Raw genomic sequence first — 7,204 nt, forward strand, 5'->3', positions numbered from 1 at the left:
CTAGAGGAGGCCACAAAACAGGCCTAACCGGCCCTAGAGGAGACCACAAAACAGGCCTAACCGGCCCTAGAGGAGACCACAAAACAGGCCTAACCGGCCCTAGAGGAGACCACAAAACAGGCCTAACCGGCCCTAGAGGAGACCACAAAACAGGCCTAACCGGCCCTAGAGGAGACCACAAAACAGGCCTAACCGGCCCTAGAGGAGACCACAAAACAGGCCTAACCGGCCCTAGAGGAGACCACAAAAACAGGCCTACCCGGCCCTAGAGGAGACCACAAAAAGGGCCTACCCGGCACTAGAGGAGGCCACAAAACAGGCCTACCCGGCCCTAGAGGAGACCACGAAACAGACCTACCCGGCCCTAGAGGAGACCACAAAAACAGACCTACCCGGCCCTAGAGGAGACCACAAAACAGGCAGAACGGGGATCTGTCAATGTAAACAAACGGATCCCCGTTCTGTCAGGGGAGTACAGTGTGATCGTCTGTTCCTAGTGATCAGGAACAACGATCTCTCCGTACTCCCCCCACAGTTAGAAACCCCTTCCTATGGAACACTTAACCCCTCGATCGCCCCCTACTGTTAACCCCTTCCCGGCCAGTGACTTTTATACAGTAAACAGTGGCTATTTTTAGCTCTGATCGCTGTATAAATGGTCCCAAAAAAGTGTCAAAAGTGTTCGATCCGTCCGCTGCAATGTCGCAGTCCCGCTAAAATTCGCTGTTTGCCGCCATCACTAGTAAAAAAAAAAACATTTTTTATAATAAAAATGCCATAAATCTTTCTCATACTTTGTAGACGTTATAACTTTTACGCAAACCAATCAATATACGCTTACTGGGATTTTTTTTTTTTTAACCAAAAATATGAAGAAGAATACATATCGGCCTAAACTGATGAATTTTTTTTTTTTTTTTTGGGGGGGGGGGGGGGGATATTTAGGTAAACAATATTGTTTTTCGCTGTTTTTTTGTTTATAGCGCAAAAACTAAAAAACGCAGAGGTGATCAAATACCACCAAAAGAAAGCTCTGTTTGTGGGGGGAAAAAAGGAAATAGATTTTGTTTGTACACCCGCGCAATTTTCAGTTAAACTGACGCAGTGCCATACGCAAAAAAAAAATTACTACCCCAAAAAAAAAATACTACCCCAGACTTTCTATATATTACCCCTATACACTGCCCTAGCCTGCCCCTATACTACCCCTATACACTGCCCCAGCCTTGCCCCTATACACTACCCCAGCCTTGCCCCTATACACTGCCCCAGCCTTGCCCCTATACACTGCCCCAGCCTTGCCCCTATACACTGCCCATATACACTACCCCTATACACTACCCTAGTCTGCCCCTATAGACTACCCCAGCCCTGCCCCTATACACTACCCCAGCCCTGCCCATCGGAATCAAACATAATGGTATGTCATAATTTTGCATATAGACAAGGTGTCGTTGCATTTAAATCTGACTTCCTGATATATTTAATTATGATATAAAATAATGGATGTGGGGGCCTTCTGGTAGGGGAGGGGGGCAGCATTTTATCCTGGGACCCAGGCAGCACAATGTCTTGGGCCAGCCCTGTGTATGTGTCATTGCTTAGTGAATTCAGCCGGCCGTCTGAGCCTGACACTTTACTTGCTGCCCTGTCCTCTTCCTGACCTCGCACACTCCCAGCTCTTGAGAGCGCATAACAGCGTCCATGCTTCACACTCGGCAAACAAGGAGTCCTCATGTGAGCTTTGACTCCGTGTGCAAGGTCAGGAATAGGGATGAGCTCCGGCGTGTTCGCACAGTCCACGTGCAGAGCCCGCCAGGACGCCGGCGCTGCGCTAATCACAGGCAGGGCGACATTGTCCCGAATCCCGATGCTCGGCTGCAGAGATCGGGAAATGTCTCCCTGCCTGTGGTTAGCGAAGCGCCGTGCCGACTTCCTGGCAGGCTCTGCACGTGGACTGTGCGAACGCGCCGGAGCTCATCAGGAAGAGGACAAGGGCAGCAAGTGAAGAGTCAGGCTCAGACGGCCGGCTGAATTCACTAAGAAATGACACATACATGAGGAGTAACAACAAAAATGACAGGTGTCGCTCGAGGCTCCCCTGCGTCCTCCTACATGACAAACCGCCAGGAGCGCCGACAAGGACAGAGCTCGTCCCCAGGTGGGGTGTCAAGCCAAGATAAAGTGTGTGGGGGGGGGAACACTTGAAAATCCCCAATTGGTGCAATTATTATAATTACATAGTAATATTCAGAATGTTGCAGGTTAGTTTCTACCGTTACAGAAAAATCAATATTGGAGGGAAGATCCGGCACTGCCGAGCAGTCACCGCCTGTCACCGAGATATCTTCAGTCCTTATTTGCACTGCACACAGAATTCAGGAGCCAGCCAGTCCAATCTAGACGCCACAAGGCATTTCTAGAGCATCATCCACCCAAAACTAGTAATCCAACAGATGGGTCTTCCTATACGGTAGACAGTATATAATAAAAAACCAACAAAAACACATAGTTTGTGTGTATAAACAAACAAAATATAATGTATATAAAACACACAGTATATACTACACACACACAAAGGGGTGTTCAAAAACTTTCTGGGCCATATTCTGAGTATAGTTACGATGGAGTATCTCAGGAAACTCCATCGCTAGGTGGCGTTTACGCTCAGGTCTCATTTGTTTATGCAAATGAGCCTGATACGCCGATTCCCGAACGAATTTGCGTCACGTAACTGTCGTTTGCGTAGGCGTAAGGTTACCCCTGCTATATGAGGGGTAACCTTACGCCAGTCCCACGTACGCCATGTTAAGTATAGCGTCGGGTTCCGCGTCGTGTTTTCCCGTCGGGTACGCCGGTTTACTAAGTCGTTCTTGAATACGACTTTACGTCAACGACGCACACGTCGGCGTCATTGACGTTTTACGCCGAGAACTGGAGCATGCGCACTGGGCTATTTTAAGCCCGGTGCATGCGCAGTTCGTTAGAATCGGGGGCGCGCTTAATTTAAATAGAAGCCGCCCCCTTGGATTTACGCAGGGATACGCCGGGCCAAATACACTACGCCGCCCCAAACTACGGAGCAAGTGTTTGGGGAATACAGCACTTGCTCCTGTAGGTTGGGGCGGCGGAGTGTAAATGGCTTACGCGCCGCCCGCCAAAAATGTAAGAGAATCTGGCCCTCTGCACATATATTTTTTTTTTATATAGATTTTTTTAAGAGTTAAAAAAACAAAAAGTGTAGAAACTTGACCGTGTGTATATGTAACTATATATTACACAAATACATATACACACGGTCAACTTTCTACTTTTTATTAATAATAATAATAATAATAATAATAGTAATAATATATATATTAAGTGCAGACAGTTTTTGAACACCCCTTTGTGTGTGTATAGTATATACTGTGTGTTTTATACACACACGATGGCCCGGATTCAGATACGAGATACGACGGCGTATCTCCAGATACGCCGTCGTATCTCTGAATGCGGGCCGTCGTATCTTTGCGCCTGATTCAGAGAATCAGTTACGCACAGATTTCCCTAAGATCCGACCGGCGTAAGTCTCTTACACCGTCGTATCTTAGGCTGCATATTTACGCTGGCCGCTAGGTGGCGCTTCCGTATAGTTACGCGATGAACATGCCAATTAGGTATTTACGCCGATTCAGAAACGTACGTCCGGCGCATTTTTTTACGTCAGGCTTTTTCCGGCGTAAAGTTACCCCTGCTCTATGAGGCGTAGCTCATGTTAAGTATGGACGTCGTTTCCGCGTCGAGTTTTACGTCGTTTGCGTAAGTCGTTCGCGAATAGGGCTGTACGTAAGTTACGCTCACGTCTAAAGCAATGACGACTTGCGGCGTAATTTCGAACATGCGCACTGTTTTTTTTTTACAAACGGCGTTCATAAAATACGTCAAATACGCGGGGTCACCATTGATTTGAATAAAACATGCCCACATCATCCCCATTTGAATTAGGCGGGCTTACGCCGCACAACATACGTTACGCCGCCGTTACTAAGGGCGCAAGTCCTTTCTGCATACGAAACTTGCGCCCTAAGTTACGGTGGCGTACCGTATCTGAGATAGGTTACGCCGGCAGATACTGCAATGTATCTGAATCCGGCCCTATGTGTTTTTAGTATATACTGTGTTTGTTTATATATGCATTATATACTGTGATATTTTATATATATATATATATATATATATATATATATATATATATATATATATATATATATATATATATATATATATATATATATATATATATTACACACACACACACACACACACACACACACATATATATATATACTACAAAGAGCCATATCCACCAATCACTGCAGGTGCCACCGGCAATCCAACACCCCCGCCACAATCACAGGCACCGAGGCCAATCGGGGTCACAGGTTAACCAGGCCAGTTGCAGGTGGAAAGCAAAACACCTAAAGCATGCCTAAAAAAATACAAGCAATCTACAAACTCCATGCAGACAGCTATCAAACCCAGCACCCCGCAGCTCAAGCAACCTACAAACTTCATGCAGACAAGAATCAAACTCGGTACTCCACAGCACAAGCAACCTACTTACTCCATGTAGACCGGAATCAAACCAAGTACCAACCCGCAGCTCAAAACGCAACAAACTACATGCAGACAGGAATCCATCTCAGCGCCCCACATCACAAACACAAGCAACCTACAAACTCCAGGCAAACAGCCATCGAACCCAGTACCCCGCAGCTCGTGCAACCTCAAACTCCATGCAGACAGGAATCCATCACAGTACTTCACAGTTCAAACACAACAACCCACAATCTCCATGCAGACAAGAATCAACCCCAGTATCCCACAGCTCAAATATAAGCAACCTACAAACTCCATGCAGACAGCTAGTAAACTCAGTACCCTGCAGCTCAAAACCAAGCAACCTACAAACTCCATGCAGACAAGAGTCAAACTCAATACCCCGCAGCGCAAACACAACCTACAAACTCCATGCAGACAAGAATCAAACTCAATCCCCCGCAGCTCAAACACAACCTACAAACTCCATGCAGACAGCTAGTAAACTCAGTACCCCGCAGCTCAAACACAACCTACAAACTCCATGCAGACAAGAGTCAAACTCAATCCCCCGCAGCTCAAACACAACCTACAAACTCCATGCAGACAGCTAGTAAACTCAGTACCCCGCAGCTCAAACACAACCTACAAACTCCATGCAGACAAGAGTCAAACTCAATCCCCCGCAGCTCAAACACAACCTACAAACTCCATGCAGACAAGAATCAAACCCAGTACCCTGCAGCTCAAACACAAAGTAAAGGCACAAGCAACCTACAAACTCCATGCAGACCAAAAAAAATCAACCCCAGTATCCTACAGCTCGAAAAATATAAGCAACCTACAAACTCCAGGCAGACAAGAATCAAACCTAGTACCCCACAGCTCAAAGACAACCTCCATGCAGACAGCTATCAAAGCCAGTACCCTGTAACTCAAGCAACCTACAAAACTCCATGCAGACAGGAATCCATCCCATTACTCCATAGCTCAAACAGAACGACCCATAAACTCCATGCAGACAAGAATCAACCCCAAGTATTCCACAGCTCAGATATAAGCAACCTACAAACTCCATGCAGACAGGAATCCATCCCATTACTCCATAGCTCAAACAGAACAACCCATAAACTCCATGCAGACAAGAATCAACCCCAAGTATTCCACAGCTCAAATATAAGCAACCTACAAACTCCATGCAGACAGCCATTAAACTCTGCAGCTCAAAACACACATACAAAAAAAAAAACTCCATGCAGACAGGAATCCATCTCAGCACCCCACAGCGCAAACTCATGACCCACCAATGAGACGAAAGTCGCCCCCATTAGTGCATCAAACTCAAAGCAACTGCTAAAGAACAACAAGTCCCAGCAGAGCCGCCCCAACAATCTCCAGCAGCCAGGGACCATATCATTTGCCTGTCCCCAAAACTCTACAGGGCCAACTTTACAGGAGAGCTGCAGGAGCCCTGGCTGGCAGGACATGCTTGCACTTGTAGTTCACCAGCAGCAGATGACTGGTCCTGATCAGAGTCATGGGGGGGAACTTCCATCACCCAGCAGACAAGGGCACTGCTGGGCTACCCAGGCAGGGTTAACCCTGTGCATGCCATCTGAGCCAGCATAGCCAAGCAGGCAGGATCCCCTCTTCCTGCAAGTCATGCATTGGTGAAGTGGGTCACCCCTCCCCCCCTTCCCTCTACTGACCTGGATAGGAGATGGAGCCTGGTGGAAGGAGACAGCTCCAGGTCTCCCTCTTGTTGGTGATCTGTCTCTTCTGGACTGTCTCCCTCCCTCTCTCTCTCTCTTCTCCCTCCCCCTCTCTCAGAGCTCCATTTCCTCAGCTGGGTCCCTCCCTGCTCTCTTCATGCAGGCTGGAGAGGCAATACACTGGGGCTTCTCAGGCAGGGGGACACACCCTGTGCTGTGGCTCCACAGGGTCCTCCTGGGGGGTTCCGAGCTTCATCCGTGGAAGGGGGAGAGCAGCAGCAAGCGTGGAAGTTGGAGGCTCAGCCAGCAGCACACACAGCACTGCCTGTGCTCCTCTATGGGGAGGAAGTGAGAGGGAGGAGTACCGCCGGCGGGCCGCTAGAGGGCGCCCCTGCTCGGGCCTCCGCCGCACACATGTGACTGGCACACACTGCCTGCCAAAGTTTCCAATAGTTTATTCAACAAAGAATCAAACTAGTGGATACAATGTATCAGAGGAGAGCAAATCTTCCCACAGAGAGAAAATCATTCCATAAAGAGCAAATCTTACCATAGAGAGAAGATCATTCCATAAAGAGAAAATCTTCCCACAGAGAGAAAATCATTCCATAAAGAGCAAATCTTACCATAGAGAGAAAATCATCACATAGAAAGAAAATCATCCCATAGAGAGAAAATCATTCCATAATGAGAAAATCATTCCATACAGAGAAAATCATCCCATAGAAAGAAAATCATTCCATAGAGAGAAAATCATCCCATAGAGAAAAAATCATCCCATAGAGAGAAAATCATCCCATAGAGAGAAAATCATTCCATAGAGAGAAAATCATTCCATAGAGAGAAAATCATTCCATAGAGAGAAAATCATCCCATAAAGAGCAAATCTTACCATAGAGAGAAAATCATTC

General features: G+C 47.1%; 1 protein-coding gene across 1 annotated transcript in view; it reads right to left on the bottom strand.

The window, feature by feature from the left end:
* The window catches only part of ITPK1 (inositol-tetrakisphosphate 1-kinase), a 124,757-nt gene extending 118,105 nt beyond the window's left edge, over positions 1–6,652 (bottom strand). The window contains exon 1 of the mRNA XM_040333649.1: positions 6,291–6,652. The gene's annotated coding sequence lies outside the window, so the exon portion shown is untranslated. The remainder of the gene's footprint in view (positions 1–6,290) is intronic.
* Between the last annotated feature and the right edge of the window lie 552 nt (positions 6,653–7,204).

The sequence above is a fragment of the Rana temporaria genome, chromosome 13, assembly GCF_905171775.1.
Source record: "Rana temporaria chromosome 13, aRanTem1.1, whole genome shotgun sequence".
NCBI classification, from domain to species: domain Eukaryota; kingdom Metazoa; phylum Chordata; class Amphibia; order Anura; family Ranidae; genus Rana; species Rana temporaria.